The following is a 16,383-nucleotide window of genomic DNA, read 5'->3' as shown; positions in this document are numbered from 1 at the left end:
TTAGCCACTTGCACCCAAGTTTTCCCTTAACTGTTATGCTATTATATTAGAGCTATTTGTTAACAACATTTCATTCTGAAAAGAACACATGAATAGGCATTTAATTGCATAGGGGATTTGTACTGAAACTATTTTAATAAATCAAGTTTGGAACATCTGCAAACATTTGTACCTAAACTGCATATTTGAAGGAACAAAACCAAAAAGCACAAAAGCTCTGAATCAAAATAAAGATGAAATATTTCAACACAAAACTGCTGCCAAAATCACAGTAGAAAATCATTGTTGTTTTGTACACAATTCTGAATTGTTTAATGAAGTTCTGATTGTCTTTGATGCAAAGTAGCAAAGTTCTTCAGATAGAAAAGCAATGTTTTTCTTTAGTTTACAGCCAGTGAGAAAAATCATAGAAATCAAGAAAAATAATATCGAATGCAATGTTCTTTGGTTTTCTTATTCCAAGAGATGTTTGGTTTAGTCTCACAACAAGATACATTGTCACCATTGTCAAAAACAACAGAACTCATTTAAGCTGACACAACCTTAAAACACCCCAGAGAAGGCGCCTATTACCTATAATGGGTAGAAAATGAGTCATCAAATGCCCTATTCCCAGAAATGGATTTGAAGGTGGAGGAGCAAGTATTTCTTCTCAGGTACTTATCAGAGTCTATAATGATACACTTTCTTAATTGGTAATTAGTTTTTGTTTCTTTCCAGTTCTGTTTCTTGACCATTTATTGGGTAAACTAAATAAATAAATTGTGGGAAAAATAAAAACAATGTGCTTGCTCCACAAAAACTCCTGTAACATTGCTAATAGCTTTCATTTTGAAAGTATGGTTTGGTAATGTCAATACATCAAGATACAGAAATCAATGGTATTGCTCATAAGATTAGCAATAGTGACTATACAACCTAGCAATTCCATTCTAGGTATATATCCAAAAGTTGGAAGTGCACACACACACACACACACACACACACACACACACACACACAAACACACACAATGTTCGCAGCAATATGATTTATAAACCAACACCGATCAGCTGATGAAGCAATAAACAAAACTGGTACTTCCATGTGATGTGATGTCACTCAGCCCTAAGAAGAAAAAAAGTGATAATACATGCTTGCATAAGAATATAAAAGAAACTCAAAAACATAATTAAAAGTAAAAGAAGCCAGACACTAAAACTGAAGGCCTGCCTGACTTGGAATGGTTGGAGAACTAATTACTTCTACAGCTTCTTAGAACCAACAGCCAAACTACTTATGAACTTTTGATTCAAAAACTGCTGCTAAAATTGGGGGTGAGTTGCTAGTTGTGGCATTTTTCTTGATAACAAAATATTTTAAAAATATTAAATATGTAAGTATCAAATACATAAATTTAATTTATATTTATTGGATAAAATAAATACACAAAGAAATTTAGAATTGTCTTTGTGCGTGTAAAAATATTTCTTACAGAAAAAGAAAGATGCAGAAAAATTTGCAGATTGAAATTAACATATCCACACTGCTATTATGATCATGTGCCACATTGCAATGTCTGGGTCAATCATGATCCAGGTAGGGCCATAAGATCATCATGGAACTGTAAAATTTCTGTCACCTAGTGACTCTGTAGCCATCACAAGGTCACAGCACAAAACATTGCTCATGTTGTGGTAGTGCTCAAGGTAACAGACCTACTGTGCTGTCAGTCACACAAGAGCACAATACATAAAGCATAATAAAAAACACTTGATAATGACAACAAATAACTATGCTACTGGCTAATGTATTTACTATGCATGTTGTCATTATTTTAGAGAGTACCTCTTCTGCTTACATTAAAATGTCGACCATCATCCTCACTTTGGCAGCACATATACTAAAATTGAAATGATACAGAGAAGATTACATGGGCCCTGCACAAGGATGACATGCAAATTTGTAAAGTATTCCACGTTTTTAATTAAAGAAACAATAAATAAATAGAAAAAATACTAGTAGTGTAGAGAAAGGGGAATAGGGGGAAGAAGGAGGGAAGGAGAGGAAGCACTGGGGACTGAAGTGGAGCAAATCACGTTCCATGCATATATGAGTAGGTCAAAACACTATTATGGGTAAATATTATGCACTAATAGAAACATTTTTTAAAAATGTGTACTGTAAGACATTCTGCAAGCTCTGATGGTGGTGCCTTATACATTCCATGTGTATTGCATCTCTTGATGGCATCACTTTCTCTTGTGCTTTATACAATCTCATGTTGTTTTGTTCATCATGGCCCTAGGAACAGTAGGCCATGCCATACAGACTAATTAGCTTAGGCATGTAGTAGGCCACACCATTTAGGTTTTGGAAAGTGCAGAGTATCATGTCCATGTATAGACAAGTTCACTTAACAACACGTCTCAGAGTATATCCACGTTGTTAAGCAAAATGTGTGTGTACATACATAAAATGTTTTTAGAAAGATAAGTAATTTACTGACATAAACATATTGGTTTATGTCTTTACTACACATTGTGTCATTATTATTCTAAACAGGAATAGCAGATTTATAACTTTCTTGTCTGATGAATGTCTCTCTCTCAGCTTGAGCAATAAAAACTCAAAATATTTGCTAGCAAGAGGTGGTGGACTCAGTTTGGGTCAGGTAGTAGAACAGTAAGAAACTTAAATCACGGACATGGAGAGAGGAGATCTGTAGAAGAGCTCTGGCCATATACTCTTCACACATTTCTATCTGACTTCTAAATTACATGTATGCAGGGGAAAAGAGTCTGGCAATATTGAATGCACTAGGAAACATGAATCCCCTATACATCTACATGTATTCTTCAACTTCCACAAAATTCAAGCAACAAAAGTGTAAAGTACTTAACTTCAAATAATTGGTTGACTACTAATTATATAGAAAAACTAAGGAAATAATAAACAAACAAGAAAATAAATGAAAAATTTTCATAGATAGGAAAAGTACTTTTTTTTAAGACAGAATGCAAAGTTGTAACAATGTGCTCTCTGTAATGCATAGTTCAAAACCAAAAATTTTTGAGAATTTAGAGATGCAGGAAAATGTTTTATCTGCTTTGGAAATAAGAAAGCAATAGAAAATGGTTCTAAGGGGGACCACATATTAGCTAGAGCAAATATTTCTGTGCACATGATACAGATATGTTACAAGGAACATGTTAAGGTAATCTAAGAGATACATTCAAATAATGAATGAATGAAAAATTGTGAGAGAGAAATGAAAACTACAAAAAAAGACAACAATGGAAAAATTAGATCTAAAAAATGCAGTAATTAAATTGAAAAATATATCAGATGAACTCGAGGGCATATTTAATAGAGAAGAAAAAGTAGGAAATCAAATTAAGAATAAGAGAAAATTATAGTTCAAATAATAGAAATATTGAAAAAAAAATGGAAAGCCTCAGAGACACATAGGATAATATTAAACACCACAACGTACATATAATTGGAGTCCAAAAAGATATAGAGGAAGTACATACAATTATTGAAAAAGATAATAGTGAGAAAATATCCCAAAATATTTTCATCACAAAATATTACCCTACATGTTCAGGAAGTTGAGTAAAATCTGGTCAGGAAAAGCTTCCAAATTATCACCTAGACACATACTCAAGATGCTAAATCTCATTTGAGATAAATAGAAAAAAAGTAGAAATCTTTAAAGTGACAAGGAAACAAAAATTAAATACATGTATCAATCCTAAATGTATATTGCTAAGTGAAAGATGCCTGTCTAGAAAGACAATTTGAAACCTCTCAGAAAAGACAAAACTATTGCGAAGATAATAAAAACTATGGATTGCCAAGCATTCAGAGGATGGATGAATAGGCTGCCTACGGGCAATGTTTTATGGCAATGAATGTAGTCTGTATGATACTGCAGTTGCACACACATGGCACTATGCGGTTGAAAGGCAGGGGGATCACAAGTTCCAGGCCACCTGGCTAATTTAGAGAGATCCTCAGCAAATTAGTGAAATCCTACTCTCACTTCAAAATAAAAAAGATAAAATAAAAATGGCTGGGGATATGGCTCAGTTTTAAAGTGCCTCTAGGTTCAATCCCTAATATCAAAAAAAAAAAAAAAAAGGAAAAAGCAAACCTTAATGTATGCAAATCCAAAAATCACTAGGGAGGGCTGGGCTCAGTGGTGCTACAAAAAAGGGCCTGGGGACTGGGGATGTGGATCAGTGGCTCACTGCCCCAGGATTCAATTTCTGGTACAAAAAAATCATTTGGGAGGAAAAGAGATCCAGGATGAAATTATAAACTAACAAGCTAGCTGTGGCATAAATATATGAAACAACTCATTGATGTGAGGGAAATGTGCTATCCTATGTAACTGTGGAAATGAATAAAGTCTATAAGACCAAAGAAAAGAGGAACTGTATATAAGCACTGCAGTCCAATATAGTGCATGTATTAATGACTGTGATGTTATCATATATAAAAGCTGGAATTCAACAAATAAGTATATGGATGGTGGATTTGGGGGTTACATTTTTCAGTGCCAGGTAAGCAAAAGGAAGTCACTGTAATGTCCCATGAATTAATTAATTAGAGTAGAAGACAACGATATGAACTCACATTTAGCTTAATTTAGATACAGTTATATAAAAAAGTTTATAGATCTGTGTCTCTACATACATTAGTATACACACTTTTCCTTGTTCTTCAAGCTGAAAATATTGACACCCAGGAACACTGAGAACATCTAGTGTCTATGCTGAGTAGGACACTCTCTCCTACAAGGCATGTGGTGGATGGTAGGTAGATGTTTATGATTATCTAGAATCCAGTTTGCCTTTTATGGTTAGAACAACCTAATTGTATCTGATATACGACAGTAATGATCTATGTGCTTTAAGTAGCATCGTGTGATTTAACTAAGCCAATAAGAACCAATGATCCTCCAGCCTACAACTTTGTTGGAACTATAAGGAGCTAGTAAGCTAGTAGTTTACACAGCTGGAGCTGACAGTGGCCATCTCCTCTACAACTTAGGAAGCCCTGGGTTTATATTGTTAATATGACAGAGATGAAAATGAGGAAGAGAAGACAATAGGAGACTTACTGACATTGTTGAGCTGCTGGATCTCAGTAGTCCTGCAGTGAACATTGCTTTTGAAATTTAAAATCTTATTGACCAATATTCCCTGATTTTTTTTTCATTAGAACAATTTGAAATAATTTTGTCATTGATAGGTAAGTGGTCTTATTGATACAAGTAGTTACTGGAGCAAGGACTCAGGAAGAGAGCAAAGACACAGTGCATGTATTAAATCAGGGGAGCCAGTGACCAGACTGGGTTAAAGATCATGATAAATTTTAAAGGGTCAATGAGAGGAGAACTGTGTAACAGGGCAGGTGGCCAGCCTGAAAGACAGATCAAATTAACTGGGACTGTTTAGCTTCTGCTACGTGAGCATCCAGTGATAAGTTCACTCTGAAGACATGAAATCAGACAGAACATTTTGATTCCTCTCACTTAATGGATAAAGAACTAGGGAATGATCTCTATTTGTCCCAAATGAAGCAGGACTGGAACTGAAGCCATCAAAGAAAGCCAATACTTTCTCCTTTTATGGCACAGCATGGAGGAAATACCATGACTTTTAAACAGATTTTTCCATTGGAAAGGCGTTAACTGAAATCAGATTGTGTTTATCTATACTGAAAGAAGTTAATTTACTAACCGCCACTATTTACCACTCTAATAACATGTGGTTGGGGCAAATTAAATCTGAAAATAGACTTACATTGACATTACCAGTCCCAAATGCCAAAGAGAACCAACTTAAGAGAACCAATTGTTTGTTCTTCCTCCATAACAAGGAAAGGATGCCAGTTCATAGTTGGAAGGGTAACTGGCCATACTCAGGACCCTTTCTTTTTTAAAGACAAACAACCAACCAGTTATTATCTTCATCATCAGTGTTAAGGTATTTAAGCTCTTGATCCACTGGCATCATAGTCAGGATACCAAGTCAGATTTATTTTATATACATCAAGCTTCTGTTTGCAGCAAAAGTGTTATAATTATGCTTTTGGAAGATAATTTATTAGCTGAAGTTTCCAATGCTTCAAAATATTAGCATCATGTTAAGATTCATTTTACTTTTTCTAACTACCTTTTATTATATTATGAATTTGTATTGGGATTCAAATTTAATTAGCACCTGAAACAGGAATATCCAACAATGATTTATAAGTTAAATGTTATCTGCTACTGAACAGAAAACCTGCTTTAATATTTGGGGAACTCAGACATCTTTTATTTGATTTCTTTTATTTAAAATTCAGCTGTGCTGGGGAGGTTTTCATCACTGTGACAACATGACTGAGAAAAACAACTAACGATTCCTTTTGGGTCATGGTTTCAGACATTTCAGTCCCTGGTCACTTGGTCCCACCTCTTTGACGGGAGGCAAGACTGAATGTCATAACAGAGAGAATGTGATAGTTCATAACTGCTTGTCTTACAGTCATGGGGAAGCAAATAAAACAAGAGTAAGAGAGGGACAGGGTATACGCTTTAAGGACACACTTAGTGACCCACTTCCTCCGACAAGGCCTCACCTCCTAAGGTGTCCACCACTTCCCAGAAAATGCCATCAAATTATGAATCCATCAATGAGGAAGTCAAAGTCCTCATGATCCAATCACTTTTTAAATGCCTACCTCTGGTCATTGCTGCATTAGGAACCAAGCCTTCAACACATTAGTCTTAGGGGACAATATAGATCCAAGCCATGACATAAGGTCAATATGCTTCAAAATCTGTCCTGATGGTAATATGATACAGTGTTGAATATACTGAAACTTTACATGGTACCCCATAATATGAACATTTCTTATGTCAATAAGCTAAAAATTATCACTTTTCTAAATCTTTCTTTCAAGAGATTCATATCTTGTTCAAATTCTTGTCTAAATAATTGGTACTCACAGAAAATAGGCTTTTGCTATGCCACCAGTGATTTCTCAACGCTCTGGGGTCTCCCTGCCACAGGCATATCAGGGGTGAGGGCCCTGTGTGCTCGGGACACCTCAGTCTTGGGTATTTTTTTTAACTTTTAAAAAATGTTTTTTATGATTATTTTTTTATTTTTAGGTTGTGCTGAGGATCGAACCCAGTGCCTCACACCTGTGAGCCAGACGGCGCTGGGAGTGGAATTCATGAGGCACAGAACAGGGACTGCTTTTGGCTCCCACTGAGTGACACAGAAGTCACATTTCCCAAGATCAGACATTGCAGGGCAGTGGAGCGGAGCACCCGCTGTGAGTGGGAACACAGACCAGAGTCCCCTGGGATAAACTGCCCTGAATGGTAAACCCCTATTCATCCTTCAAGACCCAACTCGTGGACTCCCTGCACCAGTTAGTTGTCCAGTCTCACTGGGCCTCACGAGGGCTCCTGTCCACTGCTTACCAAATACCATTTGGCAATGCCCCCCCTGACTTGTTCACCTCTCCCACAGGCTGGGCCTTCCTGGGGGACCCAGGCCCCCCCGTGCCTGGTATTGGTTCAACTGGAATCCCAGCCGTTCCCCTTCTGAGCTCCCCTTCCCCCAGCTAGGCGCTTTGCACCCTCTCTGTATCTTCCAGTGTTTGAATGTCAGACTCCCTTTCCTGAGGCCTACGTCAACTCACCACAGAGCCGAGAGGGAGGCCTCAGAAAGACCCTGTGGAATCTCTCCAGGTGAAGTGCTCTCTAGAGTCCCTGCGAGGCCATTATCAGGGACGATGAAAAGCTCAGTTGCAGAGAAGGCGTGGGAGCATGGGGTTAAGGACCTGTCTGGGTCTGCTGCCCACAGACAGAAGGTTCTACCAATTGCTCTGTCCCTCAGTTTCCCACCAAGAAAGGAAGGATAATAAAAAACACCTTGTAGGACTGATGGGAAGATTAAGTGACTTTATTACAGAATATTTATCTCTGTACTTGGCAAACACTGAACAGACACCATTCTATTACTGCCAAGACCAATAAACACTAGAGGCAGGAAAACCCAGTGTAGTCAGAGTTGGTGTCACCTAGGAATCAAGTGTCACTGGTCCTAGGAAGACCAATCTGAAGCAACCTGACCCACTCTGGGCTGGTCATTTCTAACGGTGTCAGGGCCATTCTGCCCTACATCCTTCCACAGAATATGAGCTTGGTAAGGGCAGCACCCTCCCCTGCCTGTCCCCAGCACACAGTGGTGCAAGGTTGTGGGAAAAGCCTGTCAATCCACCCACTAGATAAGTTCACAGTGTGACCTTGACCAAAGTCTCAAACATAGTCTTATTGGAATGGATTCTCCACTGCCCACAGTGCAGATCCCTAGTGAGCCGATACCACCCTTCCCAGGTGCTGGGGATCAGAGTGAAAAGGCAAGGGGCTCTGTCCAGCGAAAAACTGCCTAGTGTCAAATAACTTAACATTTATTAGGCACTTGCTGTAGGGCAGGCACCCATCCTAGCACCTTACAAGATTTCGATCATTTATTTAAACAACTCTGAGTTTGATCCTATTTTGTTCATGCAGCAACAGAGGCCAAGGCTTAAGCAATTTGCCGATGGCTGCTCAGGTACCCGGGATCTGGGAGTTCAGACGGGGGCTGCTGGGCCAGAGCTCCAGCTCCTCATCTGCCAGAGCACAGAGAATGCGAAAGAGCTGGGAGGAGACAGGCTGGGGCGGTGCAGAAATGCACGAGGGTCCAGGAGGTGACCCAGAAAGCTTGGGAGAGCAGCTATGGAAAGAAGAATGGGCCTAGGGAGTTTAGGATCCAATCTGTCATTAGTGCCGCCCACTTTTTTGAGTCCAAGCGCACCAGGCCTGTCTGGGCATATTTTCTCATTTAACATTTGCAATCACCAAGGGAAGCCATCAACCCCACTTCACAGACGGGAAACCGCAGGCTCAGAGGGAGACTCACCTGCCCGCTGATAAGTGGGAATCTAGGGCTGAAGTTCAAGTTGGCCCCATGGTCCCTGATCTTAACCACTTGATCACAAACTGGTACTGGGGACAAGAGGGAGGGACCAATGCAGAAAGAGAAGAGCCACCCGGTCTTTACCTGGGGTGACAGTTTTGCCTGTCTGCCTCACGCTGAGGGTATAGCTCCAGCTCACATGAGCGTGTGTGCATGTTCTGGGTGACGGAGGCAGTCAAGGGCCTGGGCAAAGGGCCTGCCCCCTATAACGGGGAAGCAAACAGAACAAACTGCTGCAGATGGACCAGGGACGGAGATCTCACTCCCTCCCGCCCTCCCTGCGCTCCTCGGGACTGGAGAGCGAGCAGGCAGCCACCCTCCCAGCTCTTCCCAGGCTTCAGGTGACAGACCCTCCCTGGTATTCTCAGCTCCCATTCACTGAGCACCTGCTGCACACACCAGCCCATGAGCTTCTCAACTCCACACAAGCCACCCGCCACTGCTCACAGCGCCACCCTGAGGAGGGCTTTAGCTTCATCTTGGCCACAGAGGAGGAAACTGAGGGTCAGAGATGGACACCTGCTTCAGCCAGCTGGGACTAAGTGGCACTTTCTGGCTGCATCTAACCTGCCATGTGGCCTCAGACAGAGTCCCTTTCCCCTTTTGAGTCTCAGCCTCTCCAGGAGTAAGTTAGTGTGGGTGATGCCAAAGCTCATTTCCACTCAGGCCTGTGAGCCCTTGTGGCCCCTGCCACCCTCCCCTGCCCACTGCTCTCCAAAGCCCAGCAGGACACCAAGTCACCACCCCGGACACTCAGGGGCAAGGAAAGACGAAGTACTGGTTTTTGCCCAAACCAGCCCAGGACACCAGGAACCACAAAACCAAAGGATTTCCTTGCCCCTGGTCATGGGAGTAGCAGCCCAGAGAGCAGAGGGGACAGCCACCCCATGCAGTCAGGACTTCCTCTCCCCACTTCCCAGCAGGCAGGGTGCACAGGAGTAGGGGAGGCAGGATCAGGCTCTGTGCCCTCTGGGTCTCTGGGGGCTGAGAGGGTGGGATGGAGGTCACTCTAGAAGAGTCCTGAGGCTGAGTTCAAGGGGAGGTCTGGGGACAGGTCTGTGGCTCTGGAGGGAACTTCTGCCCACTCTGCCCTGTTGCTGGGAATGTCTGGAGGCATCTGGGAGGGAGGCCCTGTCCCCTCACTCCTGTCCCTGAAGTAGCTAAAATTCCAGATGCTGGAGCCTCCTGGCCCTGGGGACAGGTGCACAGTGGAGGTCAGGCTCACCCCTCACTCCACCAGCCTCCCCGCCTCACTGCTGCCCCCTGAAGTCCACGCTCCACACGGCAGCCAGGGCCTCGGAACAGTCCACACTGAGTCATCTCCCTGGCGCCCTCCAGTGATTTCCCATCACTCAGAACAAAATGCCACCGCCCCAATTCCAGGGAAGGCCCTCCCTGATGGTCCCCCGCCATGCCCACCTCTTCCCACTCCCTGCCCCTCACTGCTTCTGCCTGGTTGTGTGGGCCTTCCCGCCGCCCATAACACCCAGGCTCCCGGTCCGTCCTTCTGCACTTGCTGTTTTTCCTGCTGGGAAGTCCCACGACCTTGGCTCTCAGCTTAGGCACTGGCTCCTGCCCTGGCACCGCCTGGAGCAGCTCCGTCCCTCACTGCCACTCGCTAGGCACCGTCCTGTCCTCTCCGACGTGCTCTTTCTGGCTGGCCGATGTTCCCGTTTAACCTCCTGCTTCCTCCCCTGGAATGGAGCTCCCCAGGGGCAGGGACCTGGCTGCCCACTCGCTGGTCTCAGCAATGAGTCGCGGCCTCGTTGGGTCCCCACAGCCTGGCAGAAGGGGATGCTGTCGCTCAGGGAAGTGGAGAGGACTGCTCGGGCCCGGCCAAGAGGGTGGCAGGATTCAAACCCAAGGTGGCCTGGTGCCCAGGCGGTCTCCGGAGAGCCTCACAAGGCAGTGTCCACATCCGGGGGCTCTTGCCCACAGGACACTGGCCCACAATGACGCTCTCAGGGAGGGTACCAGGACATGAGCCCCGCCCCACTGTCCCAGGGGTCCTCATGAAGAGACTGGCTGGCTCCACCCTCACCTCCCGGGCTCCGCAGGCCTAGCAGCAGCACAGTGAGGAGGCAGCCATTCACCAGGCTGCGTCCCAGGAGGCCGCAGGTCCACCGCTCACACTTCCTAAGGACCTGCCACCTGCTCCAGCCTGCGGCGGAAGAACGCAGTCAGCAGGAGCCATCGGCACCAAGGGAGGGAGGCCACCAGACACCAGGGACTCCTCAGCCTCCTGGTGGGAGGAGACCAAGGATGGGGAGGGGGAAGGACAGCCCAAGGCCACAGAGCCTAACAGTGGTAGGCCCCATGCTGGGGACTCTAGCGCCAGGACCCCTGAGAGTGCCAGGTGAAGCAGAGGCTCAGCATGGGACAGAATGCAGCTGGGAGCTGCCAGGCACTGGGGACAGGAAGGCCGGAGTGGGGTTGAGGCCCTGGGGCAGGGAAGGCCCTCAGAGTCCCGCCTGCCTCCAAGCACCCACTTAGCTGAGGAGAGAGGAGACCCATATGCTCTGAGAATGGATGGCCCCTTGGGATCCTGGGCAGCTCCTGGGAGGGTCAGACTCAGGCCACCCGCACAACGGCCAGTTTCTGCTCCTGGCTATGTGCCAGGAGATGGGGGTTACAGGTCTGTGGAGACCCCCGAGAAGGCCACAGCAGCACCAGACTGGGCCAACCCAATGTCATCCATGGACACTGCCACGTCCATCCCCCAACACACTCAGCCTAAAGAGACCAGAGGCCAGAGCCCACGCCCCCGGGATGGGCCTCAGAAACGGTGCCACCTGCTGCCTAAGGAAACCAGGCACAATCGGTGCGCTGCATGGACCAGGCAGACAGCGCTTCAAACCAGGCCAGCCAAGGGGACAGCAAGGGCAGGGGACTGGCGAAGGGCCACGTGGGGATTGGGGACATGATCTGCACTTTGGTCCAGTGGTGTGCAGGTGTGCCCTTGGGACAGTCAAGCTGCCTGCGACGTACCCTCTCTCTCCGGCAGAACGCACCACTCCGCCCTGGGGAAGGTGCAGGCCGCCAGCCACAGCAGCAGACTGCCATGGAGCCCCCGTGTGCCAGCCAGAGCCTGGCTCTTCTGAAGCACTTCAGATGAAACCCTCCCAACAAAACGGGCGGCAACCATTCAGAGAGGGGACACGTTTTCCCAAGTGACACAGCAAAAAGTGACGCAGCCAGGTTTGAATTTGGGCCCATTGCAAAAGACCTCCAAGGCCCACTCCTACTACCTCGGCAGTCCCCTGTCCCCATCCTGCCCTGTCCACACTCTGGGCTGCCAGTCCCTCCCCACAGCTACCCTCCGCTCCAGGCCTGGGAACAGGAGCTTGCTCGAAATAGCAGCTTAGGAAATGCATCCTTCCTCCCCTTCCCGCTCCCTCTACCCTCCCTCGCTCCTCTCAGGGCACATCTCTGAGGTCATTTCAGCCCTGGACCTCAGCCCGATAAGAAGGAACTCCAAACACAGGGCAGCTGGGGAAAGGGGCGGTGCTGACTAGGGGTCTTTCTCCACCCCTGGGATCCCCTAGCCCAGCCTGTGGTCCCAGAGAGGCAGGAGGGCTTGAGATTAGAGTCCCCACCTTTGGCTCTGATTCCCAAGTGACGCAACCCAGTGTCTGGATTCAGAGAGTCATAAAATGTTTATTTGGAATAACAACTACCACCACGACCATTTGTCCCTCTCCTCTCCTGTGCCAAGAGCTCTGCTGGGTACGGCAAGTAGCCGACAGCCTCCAAAGCAGGTGCCGTCGGGATCCCACTTACAGATGAGAAAACCGAGTCTCCAGGGGTCAAGCGCGTGCGCGCAGCCTCAGCGCAAGGAAGCAGCAGGGTCCAAGGCCAACTCCAGTCTGCGTAGCTTCGAGTCTGTGCCACAGCACTGGGCTCGTCCCCCTACATGTCACTGCTGAAAACAGCCCTTGCGTTGGTCCGTCCCAGCTGTGTCATTTTACAGATGGGAAGACTGAGGCCCGGGAAGGGAGAGTGCTTGGTTCAGGGTCACATCAAAGGTGAGTGACCCATCTTGGGCTGGAAGGCAGGTCCCCACCCTTGGCCTCACTCTCAGTGGCCAGACCTGAGCCAGGAGCAGGCCACGTGCACCTGGCTGGGTGTGGGAGGCAGCAGGGAGGTGGGAGGCTGGGGTTCCAGCCAGAGGTAAATATTGATATGACTGTGTTTACACGGTAACTGGACTCCTCCTGGCTGCCGCCTCCTTTCTCCCAGCCAAGGAGGGAAGGAGTCTGTGGGGAGAGGAGGCTTGTGGGCCAGGGTCATAGAGTCAGAAAGCCCAGGACATCCACAGCTGGGGGGGCCTGGAGTCCGGGAGATGGGGGTCACAGGCCTGGGTTTGAGTCCTGGCCCTGCCAGTGGGTTCCAAGACACTTAGTGAATGGAGACGAAAGGGCTTTCTAACTGTCACAAGCACAAAGGTCAAAGATAAATAATCAGCAGCTCAGCATGGCCAGCGTCCACACTGTCCACCCCGTTAGCTTCTGAGAGCTTCACCCCTGGTGGGGGTGGGGGGCTTTCCCAGGAAAGTGGAGTTTCACTAAATCTAGTGGCACCCTGGGGTGAGGCCACGGCTCTGAAGAATGGGGTGGCAGGCGCTGCCTCACGCCAGCCCCTGGCTCCTGAGAGGCTCCTGAGCCTCGCCTTTGGCTTCCACAACTCAAAAAGTGGCTGCTGCCTGGGGGTGGTGCAAAGATCAGGGAGATTACGTTTGTTTGTTTGTTTGTTTTGAGGGATTGAGAATCCAACCCAGGGCCCCTCTACTGCTGATCCTCATCCCAGCCCTTTTCAGTTTTTACTTTGAGACAGTTCCTTGCTTAGTTGCAGAAGCTGGCCTCAAACTTGCGATCCTCCTACTTCAGCTTCCCAAGTCACCAGGATGATAGAGTGCACCACCACGCCCAGCAAAGGGCACATTCAGGTGCCAGGCAGGCGTGTAGTAGGTGCTCATTTCACGCCTCAGTCTTCCCCCATACACATCCCATGGCTCCCAATCCCCCTTTAGCAGAAGCATTCTGGGCTTAGCTCCCTCTTGGGCCCTGATTGCAGCCCCTCCCTCAGCTGATTCCCTGAATTTTCTCCAGAAATCTGCTCCTCTGTATATTATCCCCCCAAGCCCTGGGGGGGGAGCCATTCCTAAGCTTGTCAGGGGCCAGGACAGGCCTGCAGACACCCCAGCCACCCTGACCTGCAGGGCCCCGAGACAGGGTGGCAGCCCAGGCGGAGACTGGTGCCACTCCTCACTGCCTGCTGACATGGCTCTGGAAGGACGGACAGCCCCCCATTCTTATCTGTGGATGAGTGAAGCACCTAGGGGCACTGCCGCCAGCCGCCACCTCCCCAGGATGGCTTCCCTGATGTGCGCACCCTGGCAGGAGGCCTGCATCACACCCTGGTTGGCGCTTGGTGTTGTCCTGGTGTGAGGAAGGTTGGGGGGGGGAGGCCGGGGCCCACAGGGGAAGGGGCTGCAGGGGCCCTCAGCTCCTCGTCTTCGTGACCCTCTAGGCAGCGTGATGGAGTGGCCTGGGGGTGCAGGGCAGTGCCCAGCGACCGACCACCGGTGTCCCCCCAGGCCCCTCTCGTGGCCTCCTAACTGCCCCCTACCATTCCTGCCTTCAGGTACCCTCTCTGCTCCCCTGGCTCCGCATGTCTCCTTGGCAACTGTAACTACACTGGTCATTTCCTGCCCACATCGGCCTGTCCCCAGCTGTGGCAGAGAGACCCCGCTGCCCTCCATGCTGACCCCGGCCCCAGCGCCATTTGAGCCAGGCACTTGTTGGGTGAATACAGGAACGAAGCTCCTTGGCCGTGGCCCGGGCACTGGCCTTGCCAGCTGAAAAGACACTGAGCAGAGGCACAAAAGGTCGTCACCATTTGCTGAAGGTCCCCCTCCCTATAAACCCCAGAGCGTGGACTTCAGCTAAGCCACGATCTCAGCTCAGGCCAGGGCACTGCCGCTGACCCCAGGGCTTCGCACCGGAGCCCTGCTCCTCGTCTGCCAGGGGTGAGCCCTCGGCTGCTGGCAGGAAACGAGGGCTCACCCCTCGACACAAAGCGACAACATCCTTACTTACCCCAAACCTAGCAATGCAAGGAAACATGAGTAACCCGGTTACCAGACAGGTGCTGGCCATCCAAGTGGCTGAGGCGCGACTGTGGCCTGGCATGCAGCCATCCTCCTACCTGCAAATGATAACCTTGCCCCTCGTGTTTTTAATGGTGTCCGCACCCATTGTGTCCTCACAATGGTACCCCAAGAAATGGAGCAATCTGCCCCCCTTGGTAGGGAAGGTGCACAGACAGGGAGGGTGGCTGACCCAAGGTCACACAGCAAGTTGGTAGTTCAACAGGATTCAAACTTGGGCCCTGGACCTGTCCTCAATTCCACCACTGGGAGTAAAGATGACCTGCAGCTCTCAGGCTCCCGCTGGGAACGGGAAGGCACCGTGTGGGCAGAGGGGAAGCTGGGCTGGTCTCCTTCCCCGGAGCCTGCCTGTCTGGTTCACGTCTCAAACATCCAGGCGATGGGTGCCTGTCCTGGCACTGTGCCCTGGCAGCCTCACACACCTCTCTGTGCCTGATGTTGGGTGGTCTGAGGACAGCAAGAGGCAGGGGGTACAAAAAGCCACCTCATCCCCAGCCTGCACAGAGGTGAGGTGGGTCCACTGGTTTTTTTTCCTTTTTAATACTGTTATTATATTTTTATGCCTGTATTTTATTTATTTTTAGGTGGTGCTGAGGCTGGAACCCGGGGAGCCCCAGCCCAGGCCCTCCACTGAGTTTTAAGATCAGTGCTGACTCCCTGCCACGGGGGAGAGACCTGGTGGGGAGCGGAGCTTGGGGGAGTCGGGCAGCAGAGCAGGAAGGAGCCCACACGGTCTGCCAAGGAGCCCCATCAGGACCCAGGGGCCAGGGGGACCTTGGCCACACTGGAGGGGAAGGGCACTAGACTTCAGTGTCCACAGAGCAGGAGATCAGGGGCAAACGCTGTGGCAGTCCTGAATCTCCCCCACCTCAGGAATGATGGCCCAGGGACCCCTGTTTGGGGGAGAGCTAAATGACAGGGGCCAAGGAAGCCTGGCATCAGCCCCACCCCAATCACAGGTGGTGTGTCAAGGATCCACCCTGGGGCCTCCACTCAGCCTGCTGCAGCCTGCTCTCTGCCCCTGTGCCCCTCTACCTGTTTCCCCCCCTCTTCCCGGCTCCCTCACACACTTGCCAGGCCAGCTCCATCCTGGGCTTTCAGAGTTCCATGTCACTCAGCTCCTATGTCACCCAGGTCCCTGAACTGGGATGAATTTTCCAATTCACATGCCACCTGCTCAGTGATGCCTTCTCTCATCTCTCC

The 16,383-nt window shown here is 48.4% G+C and overlaps 1 long non-coding RNA gene and 1 other non-coding gene across 3 annotated transcripts in view; one reads left to right on the top strand and one right to left on the bottom strand.

Moving 5' to 3' along the window:
* Positions 1–16,383, bottom strand: part of LOC120888018 (uncharacterized) — a 59,871-nt gene that overhangs the window by 41,102 nt on the left and 2,386 nt on the right. The gene's annotated exons all lie outside the window — the stretch shown is intronic.
* Positions 1,859–1,964, top strand: LOC144373906 (U6 spliceosomal RNA). The gene has a single exon (XR_013433467.1). It is a non-coding gene; the product is annotated as a U6 spliceosomal RNA (small nuclear RNA).

The sequence above is a fragment of the Ictidomys tridecemlineatus genome, unplaced genomic scaffold (genome assembly GCF_052094955.1).
Source record: "Ictidomys tridecemlineatus isolate mIctTri1 unplaced genomic scaffold, mIctTri1.hap1 Scaffold_52, whole genome shotgun sequence".
Classification (NCBI taxonomy): Eukaryota; Metazoa; Chordata; class Mammalia; order Rodentia; family Sciuridae; genus Ictidomys; species Ictidomys tridecemlineatus.
This window is presented reverse-complemented; position numbering and strand designations above follow the sequence as displayed.